General features: G+C 47.6%; 23 non-coding genes and 1 pseudogene across 23 annotated transcripts; 18 read left to right on the top strand and 6 right to left on the bottom strand.

The window, feature by feature from the left end:
* Nucleotides 1-1,129: 1,129 nt before the first annotated feature.
* LOC148980943 (U4 spliceosomal RNA) lies at nucleotides 1,130-1,278 on the bottom strand (annotated as a pseudogene).
* A 1,036-nt stretch (nucleotides 1,279-2,314) lies between these two features.
* trnas-gcu (transfer RNA serine (anticodon GCU)) lies at nucleotides 2,315-2,396 on the top strand. The gene has a single exon. It is a non-coding gene; the product is annotated as a tRNA-Ser (tRNA).
* A 146-nt stretch (nucleotides 2,397-2,542) lies between these two features.
* On the top strand, nucleotides 2,543-2,624 carry trnas-gcu (transfer RNA serine (anticodon GCU)). The gene has a single exon. It is a non-coding gene; the product is annotated as a tRNA-Ser (tRNA).
* A 567-nt stretch (nucleotides 2,625-3,191) lies between these two features.
* LOC148980940 (U4 spliceosomal RNA) lies at nucleotides 3,192-3,332 on the bottom strand. The gene has a single exon (XR_016168698.1). It is a non-coding gene; the product is annotated as a U4 spliceosomal RNA (small nuclear RNA).
* A 1,264-nt stretch (nucleotides 3,333-4,596) lies between these two features.
* trnas-gcu (transfer RNA serine (anticodon GCU)) lies at nucleotides 4,597-4,678 on the top strand. Its single transcript has one exon. It is a non-coding gene; the product is annotated as a tRNA-Ser (tRNA).
* A 146-nt stretch (nucleotides 4,679-4,824) lies between these two features.
* Nucleotides 4,825-4,906, top strand: trnas-gcu (transfer RNA serine (anticodon GCU)). Its single transcript has one exon. It is a non-coding gene; the product is annotated as a tRNA-Ser (tRNA).
* Nucleotides 4,907-5,869: 963 nt separating this feature from the next.
* trnas-gcu (transfer RNA serine (anticodon GCU)) lies at nucleotides 5,870-5,951 on the top strand. The gene has a single exon. It is a non-coding gene; the product is annotated as a tRNA-Ser (tRNA).
* Nucleotides 5,952-6,097: 146 nt separating this feature from the next.
* On the top strand, nucleotides 6,098-6,179 carry trnas-gcu (transfer RNA serine (anticodon GCU)). Its single transcript has one exon. It is a non-coding gene; the product is annotated as a tRNA-Ser (tRNA).
* Nucleotides 6,180-7,576: 1,397 nt separating this feature from the next.
* LOC148980935 (U4 spliceosomal RNA) lies at nucleotides 7,577-7,717 on the bottom strand. The gene has a single exon (XR_016168697.1). It is a non-coding gene; the product is annotated as a U4 spliceosomal RNA (small nuclear RNA).
* A 1,264-nt stretch (nucleotides 7,718-8,981) lies between these two features.
* On the top strand, nucleotides 8,982-9,063 carry trnas-gcu (transfer RNA serine (anticodon GCU)). Its single transcript has one exon. It is a non-coding gene; the product is annotated as a tRNA-Ser (tRNA).
* Nucleotides 9,064-9,209: 146 nt separating this feature from the next.
* Nucleotides 9,210-9,291, top strand: trnas-gcu (transfer RNA serine (anticodon GCU)). The gene has a single exon. It is a non-coding gene; the product is annotated as a tRNA-Ser (tRNA).
* Nucleotides 9,292-9,816: 525 nt separating this feature from the next.
* On the top strand, nucleotides 9,817-9,898 carry trnas-gcu (transfer RNA serine (anticodon GCU)). Its single transcript has one exon. It is a non-coding gene; the product is annotated as a tRNA-Ser (tRNA).
* A 1,013-nt stretch (nucleotides 9,899-10,911) lies between these two features.
* LOC148980931 (U4 spliceosomal RNA) lies at nucleotides 10,912-11,052 on the bottom strand. Its single transcript, XR_016168696.1, has one exon. It is a non-coding gene; the product is annotated as a U4 spliceosomal RNA (small nuclear RNA).
* A 1,264-nt stretch (nucleotides 11,053-12,316) lies between these two features.
* Nucleotides 12,317-12,398, top strand: trnas-gcu (transfer RNA serine (anticodon GCU)). Its single transcript has one exon. It is a non-coding gene; the product is annotated as a tRNA-Ser (tRNA).
* Nucleotides 12,399-12,544: 146 nt separating this feature from the next.
* On the top strand, nucleotides 12,545-12,626 carry trnas-gcu (transfer RNA serine (anticodon GCU)). The gene has a single exon. It is a non-coding gene; the product is annotated as a tRNA-Ser (tRNA).
* A 1,013-nt stretch (nucleotides 12,627-13,639) lies between these two features.
* On the bottom strand, nucleotides 13,640-13,780 carry LOC148980928 (U4 spliceosomal RNA). The gene has a single exon (XR_016168695.1). It is a non-coding gene; the product is annotated as a U4 spliceosomal RNA (small nuclear RNA).
* Nucleotides 13,781-15,044: 1,264 nt separating this feature from the next.
* trnas-gcu (transfer RNA serine (anticodon GCU)) lies at nucleotides 15,045-15,126 on the top strand. The gene has a single exon. It is a non-coding gene; the product is annotated as a tRNA-Ser (tRNA).
* A 146-nt stretch (nucleotides 15,127-15,272) lies between these two features.
* Nucleotides 15,273-15,354, top strand: trnas-gcu (transfer RNA serine (anticodon GCU)). Its single transcript has one exon. It is a non-coding gene; the product is annotated as a tRNA-Ser (tRNA).
* A 1,013-nt stretch (nucleotides 15,355-16,367) lies between these two features.
* On the bottom strand, nucleotides 16,368-16,508 carry LOC148980925 (U4 spliceosomal RNA). Its single transcript, XR_016168694.1, has one exon. It is a non-coding gene; the product is annotated as a U4 spliceosomal RNA (small nuclear RNA).
* A 1,264-nt stretch (nucleotides 16,509-17,772) lies between these two features.
* Nucleotides 17,773-17,854, top strand: trnas-gcu (transfer RNA serine (anticodon GCU)). The gene has a single exon. It is a non-coding gene; the product is annotated as a tRNA-Ser (tRNA).
* Nucleotides 17,855-18,000: 146 nt separating this feature from the next.
* trnas-gcu (transfer RNA serine (anticodon GCU)) lies at nucleotides 18,001-18,082 on the top strand. Its single transcript has one exon. It is a non-coding gene; the product is annotated as a tRNA-Ser (tRNA).
* Nucleotides 18,083-19,045: 963 nt separating this feature from the next.
* trnas-gcu (transfer RNA serine (anticodon GCU)) lies at nucleotides 19,046-19,127 on the top strand. The gene has a single exon. It is a non-coding gene; the product is annotated as a tRNA-Ser (tRNA).
* Nucleotides 19,128-19,273: 146 nt separating this feature from the next.
* On the top strand, nucleotides 19,274-19,355 carry trnas-gcu (transfer RNA serine (anticodon GCU)). The gene has a single exon. It is a non-coding gene; the product is annotated as a tRNA-Ser (tRNA).
* A 914-nt stretch (nucleotides 19,356-20,269) lies between these two features.
* trnas-gcu (transfer RNA serine (anticodon GCU)) lies at nucleotides 20,270-20,351 on the top strand. The gene has a single exon. It is a non-coding gene; the product is annotated as a tRNA-Ser (tRNA).
* The last annotated feature ends 133 nt before the right edge of the window (nucleotides 20,352-20,484 follow it).

The raw sequence follows: 20,484 nt of genomic DNA, 5'->3' as shown, positions 1-20,484 counted from the left end.
CTTTTTTGAAAGAATATTTGTGGTAATAAGTATAATAATTAATTGTATTTTATTTGTACTTGTATATTTCATTTTTATTATGACATATAACATACTACATTTGAGATTTTCGAATAAACTATTTGTGGAAAGTATGTGTTGTACATTGTATTCTTTCCAATTTGACAGAGATTGTTTTGTGATAAAATACAATTTGACACTTTTTTTAATAAAATAGGTCTAAAATGGGTTTAAATATTGACTTTTTTAGTCATTTAAGTATTTTTACATTTACATATATTCATTTGGCAGACGCAAGGAACACATTTTACATTTTTGTCAGTTCTTGCTTTCCCTGGGAATCGAACCCACGATTCTTCCGTTTTTTCCCCCTTCTTTCGGCGCTTCTTTTCCTTCTTTCCCCCCCCCCATAGCAGTCCCTTTTGCCCCATCTTTGGCCGAGTGGTTAAGGCGATGGACTGCTAATCCATTGTGCTCTGCACGCGTGGGTTCGAATCCCATCCTCGTCGTTTGATGTCTTTAGTGTTTTCAGAGAGCCAAGTGTGCCTGGCAAAGCCGTTCAATGTACCCGGCCTGCCATGTTTAGCAAAGTCATCCTTAATATAGCGGCAGAAACACACCACAGCCCAGCTTCGGGCAACACATGCAGGCGAGTGACGAGGTGGCCGAGTGGTTAAGGCGATGGACTGCTAATCCATTGTGCTCTGCACGCGTGGGTTCGAATCCCATCCTTGTCGTTTGATGTGTTTAGTGTTTCGAGAGAGACAAGTGCGCCTGGCAAAGGACCTTGCTGCCAACTTTAACGACGTCATCCTTAAAATAGCTGCAGAAACAGAGAGCCTAGCGAACAGGTCAACTGCAGGGGTGCCCCTCAAGGCAAGCTTTAGCTGAATTTCATTTTAATTGTAGCTGCAGAAAAAGCACCTGTTCATTTCTGAAAACATTGTCGAGGACAGGATCAAAACAAGAAGGCCTCTGTTGCATGGATATGACCTTTATAAAAACAAAACACATTCTAAGGGAGGTCCAAATACTGACTACACCAACCGTCTTCAAGCTCATGTCTTCGCCGTCACAGTGAATGCAGCACTTTCAAGGATCGAAAGCACAATTCTGTTCTTTCAACAAGTCTCAAAGCATCCTAAGAGACCGTCAAAAATTGCCAAGGCTGACTATATTTCAAGTCATCCCAGCGGGGTATTGGGTAAAGTTTTCAACCAGCAAAGATCACGTCTCGGATAAACCTTATAGACTACGATATTGCCTCTGCGAAAGAATGCCGGCAAAAGGAGCAGCGTCTTCCGTGCTTTTATCTGGACATGGAACGAAAGGGTGGTATCAAGCTTTAAACTGCCATGTAATAAGCTTTTGGGCACTGACGGCTGCATGGTGTGTCTACGAAACAGGTGAGGTATGTGCACAAAAAGGTTTTATCATTGTTATCTCTTCACTCAAAGAACAAAAAATGCGCTGCTTTCTAATTTTGGGGGGAGAGAATTGTGGATCCTGGTAGCAAAGGGGCGGAGTTATAAAGCTCAATGTCCAAGAATATGTTTGAGTTCGGGATCGATTCCACGAGCTCCCTACCAGGTTGGGTAGGATAATGAAGAGTGCAAGGACACTGCAAACATATTCTGAGAGAGGTCCAATGCAAGCTATGCTGCCTTTTTCTCGACCCAGGCGTTCTCTCTAGGTTCTTTCCAACAAATCAGAAGCATCACACAAATGAAACATAAGCAGATCTCCCTCTATCAAAACAGTTGTGAGTCTCCTAACCCATAGAACCCAATGCTCCTTGCAGGTCAGTCGAAGGGTTACCTCTTTCATCAGCCAAACCATTTCCAACACAATATGGTGAACTGTATCTCCATCATGTTAATGAGAGGGGTTGAAAAGCACCAAATTACTACTTCCAACATCCAAAAGGTTGTGGCGAGGTGGCCGAGTGGTTAGGTGATGGACTGCTATTATGTTGTGTTGTGCACACGTGGGTTTGAATACCATCCTCGTCGTTTGATGTCTTTAGTGTTTTCAGAGAGCCAAGTGCGCCTGGCAAAGCCGTTCAATGTACCCTACCTGCCAAATTTAGCGACATCATCCTTAATATAGCTGCAGAAACAGAGAGAAAATGTAGTGAACACGTCAACCGCACAGGTGCCCCTCAAGGCGAGCTTTAGCTGAATGTGTCGAGAGAGCAAAGTGCGCCTGGCAAAGCCATTCAAAGAACCTTGCTGCCAACTTTAACAACATCATCCTTAAAATAGCTGCCGAAACACACCACTGCCCAGCTTCGGGAAAACAGGTCTGGTCGAGTGACGAGGTGGCCGAGTGGTTAAGGCGATGGACTGCTAATCCATTGTGCTCTGCACGCGTGGGTTCGAATCCCATCCTCGTCGTTTGATGTCTTTAGCTCTCTTAGAGAGCGAAGTGTGCCTGGCAAATCCGTTCAATGTACCCGGCCTGCCATGTTTAGCAAAGTCATCCTTAATATAGCGGCAGAAACACACCACAGCCCAGCTTCGGGCAACACATGCTGGAGAGTGACGAGGTGGCCGAGTGGTTAAGGCGATGGACTGCTAATCCATTGTGCTCTGCACGCGTGGGTTCGAATCCCATCCTCGTCGTTTGATGTAATTAGTGTTTCGAGAGAGACAAGTGCGCCTGGCAAAGCCGTTCAATGTACCCTACCTGCCAAATTTAGCGACATCATCCTTAATATAGCTGCAGAAACAGAGAGAAAATGTAGTGAACACGTCAACCGCACAGGTGCCCCTCAAGTCGAGCTTTAGCTGAATGTGTCGAGAGAGCAAAGTGCGCCTGGCAAAGCCATTCAAAGAACCTTGCTGCCAACTTTAACGACGTCATCCTTAAAATAGCTGCAGAAACAGAGAGCCTAGCGAACAGGTCAACTGCAGGGGTGCCCCTCAAGGCAAGCTTTAGCTGAATTTCATTTTAATTGTAGCTGCAGAAAAAGCACCTGTTCATTTCTGAAAACATTGTCGAGGACAGGATCAAAACAAGAAGGCCCCTGTTGCATGGATATGACCTTTATAAATACAAAAACACATTCTAAGGGAGGTCCAAATACTGACTACACCAACCGTCTTCAAGCTCATGTCTTCGCCGTCACAGTGAATGCAGCACTTTCAAGGAGCGAAAGCACAATTCTGTTCTTTCAACAAGTCTCAAAGCCTCCTAAGAGACCGTCAAAAATTGCCAAGGCTGACTATATTTCAAGTCATCCCAGCGGGGTATTGGGTAAAGTTTTCAACCAGCAAAGATCACGTCTCGGATAAACCTCATAGACTACGATATTGCCTCTGCGAAAGAATGCCGGCAAAAGGAGCAGCGTCTTCCGTGCTTTTATCTGGACATGGAACGACAGGGTGGTATCAAGCTTTAAACTGCCATGTAATAAGCTTTTGGGCACTGACGGCTGCATGGTGTGTCTACGAAACAGGTGAGGTATGTGCACAAAAAGGTTTTATCATTGTTATCTCTTCACTCAAAGAACAAAAAATGCGCTGCTTTCTAATTTTGGGGGGAGAGAATTGTGGATCCTGGTAGCAAAGGGGCGGAGTTATAAAGCTCAATGTCCAAGAATATGTTTGAGTTCGGGATCGATTCCACGAGCTCCCTACGAGGTTGGGTAGGATAATGAAGAGTGCAAGGACACTGCAAAAAAATTCTGAGAGAGGTCCAATGAGAGCTATGCTGCCTTTTTCTCGACCCAGGCGTTCTCTCTAGGTTCTTTCCAACAAATCAGAAGCATCACACAAATGAAACATAAGCAGATCTCCCTCTATCAAAACAGTTGTGAGTCTCCTAACCCATAGAACCCAATGCTCCTTGCAGGTCAGTCGAAGGGTTACCTCTTTCATCAGCCAAACCATTTCCAACACAATATGGTGAACTGTATCTCCATCATGTTAATGAGAGGGGTTGAAAAGCACCAAATTACTACTTCCAACATCCAAAAGGTTGTGGCGAGGTGGCCGAGTGGTTAGGTGATGGACTGCTATTATGTTGTGTTGTGCACACGTGGGTTTGAATACCATCCTCGTCGTTTGATGTCTTTAGTGTTTTCAGAGAGCCAAGTGCGCCTGGCAAAGCCGTTCAATGTACCCTACCTGCCAAATTTAGCGACATCATCCTTAATATAGCTGCAGAAACAGAGAGAAAATGTAGTGAACACGTCAACCGCACAGGTGCCCCTCAAGGCGAGCTTTAGCTGAATGTGTCGAGAGAGCAAAGTGAGCCTGGCAAAGCCATTCAAAGAACCTTGCTGCCAACTTTAACAACATCATCCTTAAAATAGCTGCCGAAACACACCACTGCCCAGCTTCGGGAAAACAGGTTTGGTCGAGTTACGAGGTGGCCGAGTGGTTAAGGCGATGGACTGCTAATCCATTGTGCTCTGCATGCGTGGGTTCGAATCCCATCCTTGTCGTTTGATGTCTTTAGCGTTTTCAGAGAGCCAAGTGTGCCTGGCAAAGCCATTCAATGTACCCAGCCTGCCATGTTTAGCAAAGTCATCCTTAATATAGCGGCAGAAACACACCACAGCCCAGCTTCGGGCAACACATGCAGGAGAGTGACGAGGTGGCCGAGTGGTTAAGGCGATGGACTGCTAATCCATTGTGCTCTGCACGCGTGGGTTCGAATCCCATCCTCGTCGTTTGATGTCTTTAGCGTTTTCAGAGAGCGAAGTGTGCCTGGCAAATCCGTTCAATGTACCCGGCCTGCCATGTTTAGCAAAGTCATCCTTAATATAGCGGCAGAAACACACCACAGCCCAGCTTCGGGCAACACATGCAGGCGAGTGACGAGGTGGCCGAGTGGTTAAGGCGATGGACTGCTAATCCATTGTGCTCTGCACGCGTGGGTTCGAATCCCATCCTCGTCGTTTGATGTGTTTAGTGTTTCGAGAGAGACAAGTGCGCCTGGCAAAGCCGTTCAATGTACCCTACCTGCCAAATTTAGCGACATCATCCTTAATATAGCTGCAGAAACAGAGAGAAAATGTAGTGAACACGTCAACCGCACAGGTGCCCCTCAAGGCGAGCTTTAGCTGAATGTGTCGAGAGAGCAAAGTGCGCCTGGCAAAGCCATTCAAAGAACCTTGCTGCCAACTTTAACGACGTCATCCTTAAAATAGCTGCAGAAACAGAGAGCCTAGCGAACAGGTCAACTGCAGGGGTGCCCCTCAAGGCAAGCTTTAGCTGAATTTCATTTTAATTGTAGCTGCAGAAAAAGCACCTGTTCATTTCTGAAAACATTGTCGAGGACAGGATCAAAACAAGAAGGCCCCTGTTGCATGGATATGATCTTTATAAAAACAAAAATACATTCTAAGGGAGGTCCAAATACTGACTACACCAACCGTCTTCAAGCTCATGTCTTTGCCGTCACAGTGAATGCAGCACTTTCAAGGAGCGAAAGCACAATTCTGTTCTTTCAACAAGTCTCAAAGCCTCCTAAGAGAAACAGGTGAGGTATGTGCACAAAAAGGTTTTATCATTGTTATCTCTTCACTCAAAGAACAAAAAATGCGCTGCTTTCTAATTTTGGGGGGAGAGAATTGTGGATCCTGGTAGCAAAGGGGCGGAGTTATAAAGCTCAATGTCCAAGAATATGTTTGAGTTCGGGATCGATTCCACGAGCTCCCTACGAGGTTGGGTAGGATAATGAAGAGTGCAAGGACACTGCAAACATCCTCGTCGTTTGATGTCTTTAGCGTTTTCAGAGAGCCAAGTGTGCCTGGCAAAGCCATTCAATGTACCCGGCCTGCCATGTTTAGCAAAGTCATCCTTAATATAGCGGCAGAAACACACCACAGCCCAGCTTCGGGCAACACATGCAGGAGAGTGACGAGGTGGCCGAGTGGTTAAGGCGATGGACTGCTAATCCATTGTGCTCTGCACGCGTGGGTTCGAATCCCATCCTCGTCGTTTGATGTCTTTAGCGTTTTCAGAGAGCGAAGTGTGCCTGGCAAATCCGTTCAATGTACCCGGCCTGCCATGTTTAGCAAAGTCATCCTTAATATAGCGGCAGAAACACACCACAGCCCAGCTTCGGGCAACACATGCAGGCGAGTGACGAGGTGGCCGAGTGGTTAAGGCGATGGACTGCTAATCCATTGTGCTCTGCACGCGTGGGTTCGAATCCCATCCTCGTCGTTTGATGTGTTTAGTGTTTCGAGAGAGACAAGTGCGCCTGGCAAAGCCGTTCAATGTACCCTACCTGCCAAATTTAGCGACATCATCCTTAATATAGCTGCAGAAACAGAGAGAAAATGTGGTGAACACGTCAACCGCACAGGTGCCCCTCAAGGCGAGCTTTAGCTGAATGTGTCGAGAGAGCAAAGTGCGCCTGGCAAAGCCATTCAAAGAACCTTGCTGCCAACTTTAACAGCATCATCCTTAAAATAGCTGCCGAAACACACCACTGCCCAGCTTCGGGAAAACAGGCTTGGTCGAGTGACGAGGTGGCCGAGTGGTTAAGGCGATGGACTGCTAATCCATTGTGCTCTGCATGCGTGGGTTCGAATCCCATCCTCGTCGTTTGATGTCTTTAGTGTTTTCAGAGAGCCAAGTGCGCCTGGCAAAGCCGTTCAATGTACCCTACCTGCCAAATTTAGCGACATCATCCTTAATATAGCTGCAGAAACAGAGAGAAAATGTAGTGAACACGTCAACCGCACAGGTGCCCCTCAAGGCGAGCTTTAGCTGAATGTGTCGAGAGAGCAAAGTGCGCCTGGCAAAGCCATTCAAAGAACCTTGCTGCCAACTTTAACAACATCATCCTTAAAATAGCTGCCGAAACACACCACTGCCCAGCTTCGGGAAAACAGGCTTGGTCGAGTGACGAGGTGGCCGAGTGGTTAAGGCGATGGACTGCTAATCCATTGTGCTCTGCATGCGTGGGTTCGAATCCCATCCTCGTCGTTTGATGTCTTTAGTGTTTTCAGAGAGCCAAGTGTGCCTGGCAAAGCCGTTCAATGTACCCGGCCTGCCATGTTTAGCAAAGTCATCCTTAATATAGCGGCAGAAACACACCACAGCCCAGCTTCGGGCAACACATGCAGGCGAGTGACGAGGTGGCCGAGTGGTTAAGTCGATGGACTGCTAATCCATTGTGCTCTGCACGCGTGGGTTCGAATCCCATCCTTGTCGTTTGATGTGTTTAGTGTTTTGAGAGAGACAAGTGCGCCTGGCAAAGGACCTTGCTGCCAACTTTAACGACGTCATCCTTAAAATAGCTGCAGAAACAGAGAGCCTAGCGAACAGGTCAACTGCAGGGGTGCCCCTCAAGGCAAGCTTTAGCTGAATTTCATTTTAATTGTAGCTGCAGAAAAAGCACCTGTTCATTTCTGAAAACATTGTCGAGGACAGGATCAAAACAAGAAGGCCCCTGTTGCATGGATATGACCTTTATAAATACAAAAACACATTCTAAGGGAGGTCCAAATACTGACTACACCAACCGTCTTCAAGCTCATGTCTTCGCCGTCACAGTGAATGCAGCACTTTCAAGGAGCGAAAGCACAATTCTGTTCTTTCAACAAGTCTCAAAGCCTCCTAAGAGACCGTCAAAAATTGCCAAGGCTGACTATATTTCAAGTCATCCCAGCGGGGTATTGGGTAAAGTTTTCAACCAGCAAAGATCACGTCTCGGATAAACCTCATAGACTACGATATTGCCTCTGCGAAAGAATGCCGGCAAAAGGAGCAGCGTCTTCCGTGCTTTTATCTGGACATGGAACGACAGGGTGGTATCAAGCTTTAAACTGCCATGTAATAAGCTTTTGGGCACTGACGGCTGCATGGTGTGTCTACGAAACAGGTGAGGTATGTGCACAAAAAGGTTTTATCATTGTTATCTCTTCACTCAAAGAACAAAAAATGCGCTGCTTTCTAATTTTGGGGGGAGAGAATTGTGGATCCTGGTAGCAAAGGGGCGGAGTTATAAAGCTCAATGTCCAAGAATATGTTTGAGTTCGGGATCGATTCCACGAGCTCCCTACGAGGTTGGGTAGGATAATGAAGAGTGCAAGGACACTGCAAACATATTCTGAGAGAGGTCCAATGCAAGCTATGCTGCCTTTTTCTCGACCCAGGCGTTCTCTCTAGGTTCTTTCCAACAAATCAGAAGCATCACACAAATGAAACATAAGCAGATCTCCCTCTATCAAAACAGTTGTGAGTCTCCTAACCCATAGAACCCAATGCTCCTTGCAGGTCAGTTGAAGGGTTACCTCTTTCATCAGCCAAACCATTTCCAACACAATATGGTGAACTGTATCTCCATCATGTTAATGAGAGGGGTTGAAAAGCACCAAATTACTACTTCCAACATCCAAAAGGTTGTGGCGAGGTGGCCGAGTGGTTAGGTGATGGACTGCAATTATGTTGTGTTGTGCACACGTGGGTTTGAATACCATCCTCGTCGTTTGATGTCTTTAGTTTTTTCAGAGAGCCAAGTGCGCCTGGCAAAGCCGTTCAATGTACCCTACCTGCCAAATTTAGCGACATCATCCTTAATATAGCTGCAGAAACAGAGAGAAAATGTAGTGAACACGTCAACCGCACAGGTGCCCCTCAAGGCGAGCTTTAGCTGAATGTGTCGAGAGAGCAAAGTGCGCCTGGCAAAGCCATTCAAAGAACCTTGCTGCCAACTTTAACAACATCATCCTTAAAATAGCTGCCGAAACACACCACTGCCCAGCTTCGGGAAAACAGGTTTGGTCGAGTGACGAGGTGGCCGAGTGGTTAAGGCGATGGACTGCTAATCCATTGTGCTCTGCATGCGTGGGTTCGAATCCCATCCTCGTCGTTTGATGTCTTTAGCGTTTTCAGAGAGCCAAGTGTGCCTGGCAAAGCCATTCAATGTACCCGGCCTGCCATGTTTAGCAAAGTCATCCTTAATATAGCGGCAGAAACACACCACAGCCCAGCTTCGGGCAACACATGCAGGAGAGTGACGAGGTGGCCGAGTGGTTAAGGCGATGGACTGCTAATCCATTGTGCTCTGCACGCGTGGGTTCGAATCCCATCCTCGTCGTTTGATGTCTTTAGCGTTTTCAGAGAGCGAAGTGTGCCTGGCAAAGCCGTTCAATGTACCCGGCCTGCCATGTTTAGCAAAGTCATCCTTAATATAGCGGCAGAAACACACCACAGCCCAGCTTCGGGCAACACATGCTGGAGAGTGACGAGGTGGCCGAGTGGTTAAGGCGATGGACTGCTAATCCATTGTGCTCTGCACGCGTGGGTTCGAATCCCATCCTCGTCGTTTGATGTGTTTAGTGTTTCGAGAGAGACAAGTGCGCCTGGCAAAGCCGTTCAATGTACCCTACCTGCCAAATTTAGCGACATCATTCTTAATATAGCTGCAGAAACAGAGAGAAAATGTAGTGAACATGTCAACCGCACAGGTGCCCCTCAAGGCGAGCTTTAGCTGAATGTGTCGAGAGAGCAAAGTGCGCCTGGCAAAGCCATTCAAAGAACCTTGCTGCCAACTTTAACAACATCATCCTTAAAATAGCTGCCGAAACACACCACTGCCCAGCTTCGGGAAAACAGGTTTGGTCGAGTGACGAGGTGGCCGAGTGGTTAAGGCGATGGACTGCTAATCCATTGTGCTCTGCATGCGTGGGTTCGAATCCTCGTTGTTTGATGTCTTTAGTGTTTTCAGAGAGCCAAGTGTGCCTGGCAAAGCCGTTCAATGTACCCGGCCTGCCATGTTTAGCAAAGTCATCCTTAATATAGCGGCAGAAACACACCACAGCCCAGCTTCGGGCAACACATGCAGGCGAGTGACGAGGTGGCCGAGTGGTTAAGGCGATGGACTGCTAATCCATTGTGCTCTGCACGCGTGGGTTCGAATCCCATCCTCGTCGTTTGATGTGTTTAGTGTTTCGAGAGAGACAAGTGCGCCTGGCAAAGCCGTTCAATGTACCCTACCTGCCAAATTTAGCGACATCATCCTTAATATAGCTGCAGAAACAGAGAGAAAATGTGGTGAACACGTCAACCGCACAGGTGCCCCTCAAGGCGAGCTTTAGCTGAATGTGTCGAGAGAGCAAAGTGCGCCTGGCAAAGCCATTCAAAGAACCTTGCTGCCAACTTTAACAGCATCATCCTTAAAATAGCTGCCGAAACACACCACTGCCCAGCTTCGGGAAAACAGGCTTGGTCGAGTGACGAGGTGGCCGAGTGGTTAAGGCGATGGACTGCTAATCCATTGTGCTCTGCATGCGTGGGTTCGAATCCCATCCTCGTCGTTTGATGTCTTTAGTGTTTTCAGAGAGCCAAGTGTGCCTGGCAAAGCCGTTCAATGTACCCGGCCTGCCATGTTTAGCAAAGTCATCCTTAATATAGCGGCAGAAACACACCACAGCCCAGCTTCGGGCAACACATGCAGGCGAGTGACGAGGTGGCCGAGTGGTTAAGGCGATGGACTGCTAATCCATTGTGCTCTGCACGCGTGGGTTCGAATCCCATCATTGTCGTTTGATGTGTTTAGTGTTTTGAGAAAGACAAGTGCGCCTGGCAAAGGACCTTGCTGCCAACTTTAACGACGTCATCCTTAAAATAGCTGCAGAAACAGAGAGCCTAGCGAACAGGTCAACTGCAGGGGTGCCCCTCAAGGCAAGCTTTAGCTGAATTTCATTTTAATTGTAGCTGTAGAAAAAGCACCTGTTCATTTCTGAAAACATTGTCGAGGACAGGATCAAAACAAGAAGGCCCCTGTTGCATGGATATGACCTTTATAAATACAAAAACACATTCTAAGGGAGGTCCAAATACTGACTACACCAACCGTCTTCAAGCTCATGTCTTCGCCGTCACAGTGAATGCAGCACTTTCAAGGAGCGAAAGCACAATTCTGTTCTTTCAACAAGTCTCAAAGCCTCCTAAGAGACCGTCAAAAATTGCCAAGGCTGACTATATTTCAAGTCATCCCAGCGGGGTATTGGGTAAAGTTTTCAACCAGCAAAGATCACGTCTCGGATAAACCTCATAGACTACGATATTGCCTCTGCGAAAGAATGCCGGCAAAAGGAGCAGCGTCTTCCGTGCTTTTATCTGGACATGGAACGACAGGGTGGTATCAAGCTTTAAACTGCCATGTAATAAGCTTTTGGGCACTGACGGCTGCATGGTGTGTCTACGAAACAGGTGAGGTATGTGCACAAAAAGGTTTTATCATTGTTATCTCTTCACTCAAAGAACAAAAAATGCGCTGCTTTCTAATTTTGGGGGGAGAGAATTGTGGATCCTGGTAGCAAAGGGGCGGAGTTATAAAGCTCAATGTCCAAGAATATGTTTGAGTTCGGGATCGATTCCACGAGCTCCCTACGAGGTTGGGTAGGATAATGAAGAGTGCAAGGACACTGCAAACATATTCTGAGAGAGGTCCAATGCAAGCTATGCTGCCTTTTTCTCGACCCAGGCGTTCTCTCTAGGTTCTTTCCAACAAATCAGAAGCATCACACAAATGAAACATAAGCAGATCTCCCTCTATCAAAACAGTTGTGAGTCTCCTAACCCATAGAACCCAATGCTCCTTGCAGGTCAGTTGAAGGGTTACCTCTTTCATCAGCCAAACCATTTCCAACACAATATGGTGAACTGTATCTCCATCATGTTAATGAGAGGGGTTGAAAAGCACCAAATTACTACTTCCAACATCCAAAAGGTTGTGGCGAGGTGGCCGAGTGGTTAGGTGATGGACTGCTATTATGTTGTGTTGTGCACACGTGGGTTTGAATACCATCCTCGTCGTTTGATGTCTTTAGTTTTTTCAGAGAGCCAAGTGCGCCTGGCAAAGCCGTTCAATGTACCCTACCTGCCAAATTTAGCGACATCATCCTTAATATAGCTGCAGAAACAGAGAGAAAATGTAGTGAACACGTCAACCGCACAGGTGCCCCTCAAGGCGAGCTTTAGCTGAATGTGTCGAGAGAGCAAAGTGAGCCTGGCAAAGCCATTCAAAGAACCTTGCTGCCAACTTTAACAACATCATCCTTAAAATAGCTGCCGAAACACACCACTGCCCAGCTTCGGGAAAACAGGTTTGGTCGAGTTACGAGGTGGCCGAGTGGTTAAGGCGATGGACTGCTAATCCATCGTGCTCTGCATGCGTGGGTTCGAATCCCATCCTTGTCGTTTGATGTCTTTAGCGTTTTCAGAGAGCCAAGTGTGCCTGGCAAAGCCATTCAATGTACCCGGCCTGCCATGTTTAGCAAAGTCATCCTTAATATAGCGGCAGAAACACACCACAGCCCAGCTTCGGGCAACACATGCAGGAGAGTGACGAGGTGGCCGAGTGGTTAAGGCGATGGACTGCTAATCCATTGTGCTCTGCACGCGTGGGTTCGAATCCCATCCTCGTCGTTTGATGTCTTTAGCGTTTTCAGAGAGCGAAGTGTGCCTGGCAAATCCGTTCAATGTACCCGGCCTGCCATGTTTAGCAAAGTCATCCTTAATATAGCGGCAGAAACACACCACAGCCCAGCTTCGGGCAACACATGCAGGCGAGTGACGAGGTGGCCGAGTGGTTAAGGCGATGGACTGCTAATCCATTGTGCTCTGCACGCGTGGGTTCGAATCCCATCCTCGTCGTTTGATGTGTTTAGTGTTTCGAGAGAGACAAGTGCGCCTGGCAAAGCCGTTCAATGTACCCTACCTGCCAAATTTAGCGACATCATCCTTAATATAGCTGCAGAAACAGAGAGAAAATGTGGTGAACACGTCAACCGCACAGGTGCCCCTCAAGGCGAGCTTTAGCTGAATGTGTCGAGAGAGCAAAGTGCGCCTGGCAAAGCCATTCAAAGAACCTTGCTGCCAACTTTAACAGCATCATCCTTAAAATAGCTGCCGAAACACACCACTGCCCAGCTTCGGGAAAACAGGCTTGGTCGAGTGACGAGGTGGCCGAGTGGTTAAGGCGATGGACTGCTAATCCATTGTGCTCTGCATGCGTGGGTTCGAATCCCATCCTCGTCGTTTGATGTCTTTAGTGTTTTCAGAGAGCCAAGTGTGCCTGGCAAAGCCGTTCAATGTACCCGGCCTGCCATGTTTAGCAAAGTCATCCTTAATATAGCGGCAGAAACACACCACAGCCCAGCTTCGGGCAACACATGCAGGCGAGTGACGAGGTGGCCGAGTGGTTAAGGCGATGGACTGCTAATCCATTGTGCTCTGCACGCGTGGGTTCGAATCCCATCATTGTCGTTTGATGTGTTTAGTGTTTTGAGAAAGACAAGTGCGCCTGGCAAAGGACCTTGCTGCCAACTTTAACGACGTCATCCTTAAAATAGCTGCAGAAACAGAGAGCCTAGCGAACAGGTCAACTGCAGGGGTGCCCCTCAAGGCAAGCTTTAGCTGAATTTCATTTTAATTGTAGCTGTAGAAAAAGCACCTGTTCATTTCTGAAAACATTGTCGAGGACAGGATCAAAACAAGAAGGCCCCTGTTGCATGGATATGACCTTTATAAATACAAAAACACATTCTAAGGGAGGTCCAAATACTGACTACACCAACCGTCTTCAAGCTCATGTCTTCGCCGTCACAGTGAATGCAGCACTTTCAAGGAGCGAAAGCACAATTCTGTTCTTTCAACAAGTCTCAAAGCCTCCTAAGAGACCGTCAAAAATTGCCAAGGCTGACTATATTTCAAGTCATCCCAGCGGGGTATTGGGTAAAGTTTTCAACCAGCAAAGATCACGTCTCGGATAAACCTCATAGACTACGATATTGCCTCTGCGAAAGAATGCCGGCAAAAGGAGCAGCGTCTTCCGTGCTTTTATCTGGACATGGAACGACAGGGTGGTATCAAGCTTTAAACTGCCATGTAATAAGCTTTTGGGCACTGACGGCTGCATGGTGTGTCTACGAAACAGGTGAGGTATGTGCACAAAAAGGTTTTATCATTGTTATCTCTTCACTCAAAGAACAAAAAATGCGCTGCTTTCTAATTTTGGGGGGAGAGAATTGTGGATCCTGGTAGCAAAGGGGCGGAGTTATAAAGCTCAATGTCCAAGAATATGTTTGAGTTCGGGATCGATTCCACGAGCTCCCTACGAGGTTGGGTAGGATAATGAAGAGTGCAAGGACACTGCAAACATATTCTGAGAGAGGTCCAATGCAAGCTATGCTGCCTTTTTCTCGACCCAGGCGTTCTCTCTAGGTTCTTTCCAACAAATCAGAAGCATCACACAAATGAAACATAAGCAGATCTCCCTCTATCAAAACAGTTGTGAGTCTCCTAACCCATAGAACCCAATGCTCCTTGCAGGTCAGTTGAAGGGTTACCTCTTTCATCAGCCAAACCATTTCCAACACAATATGGTGAACTGTATCTCCATCATGTTAATGAGAGGGGTTGAAAAGCACCAAATTACTACTTCCAACATCCAAAAGGTTGTGGCGAGGTGGCCGAGTGGTTAGGTGATGGACTGCTATTATGTTGTGTTGTGCACACGTGGGTTTGAATACCATCCTCGTCGTTTGATGTCTTTAGTTTTTTCAGAGAGCCAAGTGCGCCTGGCAAAGCCGTTCAATGTACCCTACCTGCCAAATTTAGCGACATCATCCTTAATATAGCTGCAGAAACAGAGAGAAAATGTAGTGAACACGTCAACCGCACAGGTGCCCCTCAAGGCGAGCTTTAGCTGAATGTGTCGAGAGAGCAAAGTGAGCCTGGCAAAGCCATTCAAAGAACCTTGCTGCCAACTTTAACAACATCATCCTTAAAATAGCTGCCGAAACACACCACTGCCCAGCTTCGGGAAAACAGGTTTGGTCGAGTTACGAGGTGGCCGAGTGGTTAAGGCGATGGACTGCTAATCCATCGTGCTCTGCATGCGTGGGTTCGAATCCCATCCTTGTCGTTTGATGTCTTTAGCGTTTTCAGAGAGCCAAGTGTGCCTGGCAAAGCCATTCAATGTACCCGGCCTGCCATGTTTAGCAAAGTCATCCTTAATATAGCGGCAGAAACACACCACAGCCCAGCTTCGGGCAACACATGCAGGAGAGTGACGAGGTGGCCGAGTGGTTAAGGCGATGGACTGCTAATCCATTGTGCTCTGCACGCGTGGGTTCGAATCCCATCCTCGTCGTTTGATGTCTTTAGCGTTTTCAGAGAGCGAAGTGTGCCTGGCAAATCCGTTCAATGTACCCGGCCTGCCATGTTTAGCAAAGTCATCCTTAATATAGCGGCAGAAACACACCACAGCCCAGCTTCGGGCAACACATGCAGGCGAGTGACGAGGTGGCCGAGTGGTTAAGGCGATGGACTGCTAATCCATTGTGCTCTGCACGCGTGGGTTCGAATCCCATCCTCGTCGTTTGATGTGTTTAGTGTTTCGAGAGAGACAAGTGCGCCTGGCAAAGCCGTTCAATGTACCCTACCTGCCAAATTTAGCGACATCATCCTTAATATAGCTGCAGAAACAGAGAGAAAATGTGGTGAACACGTCAACCGCACAGGTGCCCCTCAAGGCGAGCTTTAGCTGAATGTGTCGAGAGAGCAAAGTGCGCCTGGCAAAGCCATTCAAAGAACCTTGCTGCCAACTTTAACAGCATCATCCTTAAAATAGCTGCCGAAACACACCACTGCCCAGCTTCGGGAAAACAGGCTTGGTCGAGTGACGAGGTGGCCGAGTGGTTAAGGCGATGGACTGCTAATCCATTGTGCTCTGCATGCGTGGGTTCGAATCCCATCCTCGTCGTTTGATGTCTTTAGTGTTTTCAGAGAGCCAAGTGTGCCTGGCAAAGCCGTTCAATGTACCCGGCCTGCCATGTTTAGCAAAGTCATCCTTAATATAGCGGCAGAAACACACCACAGCCCAGCTTCGGGCAACACATGCAGGCGAGTGACGAGGTGGCCGAGTGGTTAAGGCGATGGACTGCTAATCCATTGTGCTCTGCACGCGTGGGTTCGAATCCCATCATTGTCGTTTGATGTGTTTAGTGTTTTGAGAAAGACAAGTGCGCCTGGCAAAGGACCTTGCTGCCAACTTTAACGACGTCATCCTTAAAATAGCTGCAGAAACAGAGAGCCTAGCGAACAGGTCAACTGCAGGGGTGCCCCTCAAGGCAAGCTTTAGCTGAATTTCATTTTAATTGTAGCTGTAGAAAAAGCACCTGTTCATTTCTGAAAACATTGTCGAGGACAGGATCAAAACAAGAAGGCCCCTGTTGCATGGATATGACCTTTATAAATACAAAAACACATTCTAAGGGAGGTCCAAATACTGACTACACCAACCGTCTTCAAGCTCATGTCTTCGCCGTCACAGTGAATGCAGCACTTTCAAGGAGCGAAAGCACAATTCTGTTCTTTCAACAAGTCTCAAAGCCTCCTAAGAGACCGTCAAAAATTGCCAAGGCTGACTATATTTCAAGTCATCCCAGCGGGGTATTGGGTAAAGTTTTCAACCAGCAAAGATCACGTCTCGGATAAACCTCATAGACTACGATATTGCCTCTGCGAAAGAATGCCGGCAAAAGGAGCAGCGTCTTCCGTGCTTTTATCTGGACATGGAACGACAGGGTGGTATCAAGCTTTAAACTGCCATGTAATAAGCTTTTGGGCACTGACGGCTGCATGGTGTGTCTACGAAACAGGTGAGGTATGTGCACAAAAAGGTTTTATCATTGTTATCTCTTCACTCAAAGAACAAAAAATGCGCTGCTTTCTAATTTTGGGGGGAGAGAATTGTGGATCCTGGTAGCAAAGGGGCGGAGTTATAAAGCTCAATGTCCAAGAATATGTTTGAGTTCGGGATCGATTCCACGAGCTCCCTACGAGGTTGGGTAGGATAATGAAGAGTGCAAGGACACTGCAAACATATTCTGAGAGAGGTCCAATGCAAGCTATGCTGCCTTTTTCTCGACCCAGGCGTTCTCTCTAGGTTCTTTCCAACAAATCAGAAGCATCACACAAATGAAACATAAGCAGATCTCCCTCTATCAAAACAGTTGTGAGTCTCCTAACCCATAGAACCCAATGCTCCTTGCAGGTCAGTTGAAGGGTTACCTCTTTCATCAGCCAAACCATTTCCAACACAATATGGTGAACTGTATCTCCATCATGTTAATGAGAGGGGTTGAAAAGCACCAAATTACTACTTCCAACATCCAAAAGGTTGTGGCGAGGTGGCCGAGTGGTTAGGTGATGGACTGCTATTATGTTGTGTTGTGCACACGTGGGTTTGAATACCATCCTCGTCGTTTGATGTCTTTAGTTTTTTCAGAGAGCCAAGTGCGCCTGGCAAAGCCGTTCAATGTACCCTACCTGCCAAATTTAGCGACATCATCCTTAATATAGCTGCAGAAACAGAGAGAAAATGTAGTGAACACGTCAACCGCACAGGTGCCCCTCAAGGCGAGCTTTAGCTGAATGTGTCGAGAGAGCAAAGTGAGCCTGGCAAAGCCATTCAAAGAACCTTGCTGCCAACTTTAACAACATCATCCTTAAAATAGCTGCCGAAACACACCACTGCCCAGCTTCGGGAAAACAGGTTTGGTCGAGTTACGAGGTGGCCGAGTGGTTAAGGCGATGGACTGCTAATCCATCGTGCTCTGCATGCGTGGGTTCGAATCCCATCCTTGTCGTTTGATGTCTTTAGCGTTTTCAGAGAGCCAAGTGTGCCTGGCAAAGCCATTCAATGTACCCGGCCTGCCATGTTTAGCAAAGTCATCCTTAATATAGCGGCAGAAACACACCACAGCCCAGCTTCGGGCAACACATGCAGGAGAGTGACGAGGTGGCCGAGTGGTTAAGGCGATGGACTGCTAATCCATTGTGCTCTGCACGCGTGGGTTCGAATCCCATCCTCGTCGTTTGATGTCTTTAGCGTTTTCAGAGAGCGAAGTGTGCCTGGCAAATCCGTTCAATGTACCCGGCCTGCCATGTTTAGCAAAGTCATCCTTAATATAGCGGCAGAAACACACCACAGCCCAGCTTCGGGCAACACATGCAGGCGAGTGACGAGGTGGCCGAGTGGTTAAGGCGATGGACTGCTAATCCATTGTGCTCTGCACGCGTGGGTTCGAATCCCATCCTCGTCGTTTGATGTGTTTAGTGTTTCGAGAGAGACAAGTGCGCCTGGCAAAGCCGTTCAATGTACCCTACCTGCCAAATTTAGCGACATCATCCTTAATATAGCTGCAGAAACAGAGAGAAAATGTAGTGAACACGTCAACCGCACAGGTGCCCCTCAAGGCGAGCTTTAGCTGAATGTGTCGAGAGAGCAAAGTGCGCCTGGCAAAGCCATTCAAAGAACCTTGCTGCCAACTTTAACGACGTCATCCTTAAAATAGCTGCAGAAACAGAGAGCCTAGCGAACAGGTCAACTGCAGGGGTGCCCCTCAAGGCAAGCTTTAGCTGAATTTCATTTTAATTGTAGCTGCAGAAAAAGCACCTGTTCATTTCTGAAAACATTGTCGAGGACAGGATCAAAACAAGAAGGCCCCTGTTGCATGGATATGATCTTTATAAAAACAAAAATACATTCTAAGGGAGGTCCAAATACTGACTACACCAACCGTCTTCAAGCTCATGTCTTTGCCGTCACAGTGAATGCAGCACTTTCAAGGAGCGAAAGCACAATTCTGTTCTTTCAACAAGTCTCAAAGCCTCCTAAGAGAAACAGGTGAGGTATGTGCACAAAAAGGTTTTATCATTGTTATCTCTTCACTCAAAGAACAAAAAATGCGCTGCTTTCTAATTTTGGGGGGAGAGAATTGTGGATCCTGGTAGCAAAGGGGCGGAGTTATAAAGCTCAATGTCCAAGAATATGTTTGAGTTCGGGATCGATTCCACGAGCTCCCTACGAGGTTGGGTAGGATAATGAAGAGTGCAAGGACACTGCAAACATCCTCGTCGTTTGATGTCTTTAGCGTTTTCAGAGAGCCAAGTGTGCCTGGCAAAGCCATTCAATGTACCCGGCCTGCCATGTTTAGCAAAGTCATCCTTAATATAGCGGCAGAAACACACCACAGCCCAGCTTCGGGCAACACATGCAGGAGAGTGACGAGGTGGCCGAGTGGTTAAGGCGATGGACTGCTAATCCATTGTGCTCTGCACGCGTGGGTTCGAATCCCATCCTCGTCGTTTGATGTCTTTAGCGTTTTCAGAGAGCGAAGTGTGCCTGGCAAATCCGTTCAATGTACCCGGCCTGCCATGTTTAGCAAAGTCATCCTTAATATAGCGGCAGAAACACACCACAGCCCAGCTTCGGGCAACACATGCAGGCGAGTGACGAGGTGGCCGAGTGGTTAAGGCGATGGACTGCTAATCCATTGTGCTCTGCACGCGTGGGTTCGAATCCCATCCTCGTCGTTTGATGTGTTTAGTGTTTCGAGAGAGACAAGTGCGCCTGGCAAAGCCGTTCAATGTACCCTACCTGCCAAATTTAGCGACATCATCCTTAATATAGCTGCAGAAACAGAGAGAAAATGTGGTGAACACGTCAACCGCACAGGTGCCCCTCAAGGCGAGCTTTAGCTGAATGTGTCGAGAGAGCAAAGTGCGCCTGGCAAAGCCATTCAAAGAACCTTGCTGCCAACTTTAACAGCATCATCCTTAAAATAGCTGCCGAAACACACCACTGCCCAGCTTCGGGAAAACAGGCTTGGTCGAGTGACGAGGTGGCCGAGTGGTTAAGGCGATGGACTGCTAATCCATTGTGCTCTGCATGCGTGGGTTCGAATCCCATCCTCGTCGTTTGATGTCTTTAGTGTTTTCAGAGAGCCAAGTGCGCCTGGCAAAGCCGTTCAATGTACCCTACCTGCCAAATTTAGCGACATCATCCTTAATATAGCTGCAGAAACAGAGAGAAAATGTAGTGAACACGTCAACCGCACAGGTGCCCCTCAAGGCGAGCTTTAGCTGAATGTGTCGAGAGAGCAAAGTGCGCCTGGCAAAGCCATTCAAAGAACCTTGCTGCCAACTTTAACAACATCATCCTTAAAATAGCTGCCGAAACACACCACTGCCCAGCTTCGGGAAAACAGGTTTGGTCGAGTGACGAGGTGGCCGAGTGGTTAAGGCGATGGACTGCTAATCCATTGTGCTCTGCATGCGTGGGTTCGAATCCCATCCTCGTCGTTTGATGTCTTTAGCGTTTTCAGAGAGCCAAGTGTGCCTGGCAAAGCCATTCAATGTACCCGGCCTGCCATGTTTAGCAAAGTCATCCTTAATATAGCGGCAGAAACACACCACAGCCCAGCTTCGGGCAACACATGCAGGAGAGTGACGAGGTGGCCGAGTGGTTAAGGCGATGGACTGCTAATCCATTGTGCTCTGCACGCGTGGGTTCGAATCCCATCCTCGTCGTTTGATGTCTTTAGCGTTTTCAGAGAGCGAAGTGTGCCTGGCAAAGCCGTTCAATGTACCCGGCCTGCCATGTTTAGCAAAGTCATCCTTAATATAGCGGCAGAAACACACCACAGCCCAGCTTCGGGCAACA

Source organism: Pimephales promelas, chromosome 5 (genome assembly GCF_988280905.1).
Source record: "Pimephales promelas chromosome 5, fPimPro1.hap1.1, whole genome shotgun sequence".
NCBI classification, from domain to species: Eukaryota; Metazoa; Chordata; class Actinopteri; order Cypriniformes; family Leuciscidae; genus Pimephales; species Pimephales promelas.
The sequence above is the reverse complement of the archived record's forward strand: the minus strand, read 5'-3'. Positions and strand labels throughout refer to the sequence as shown.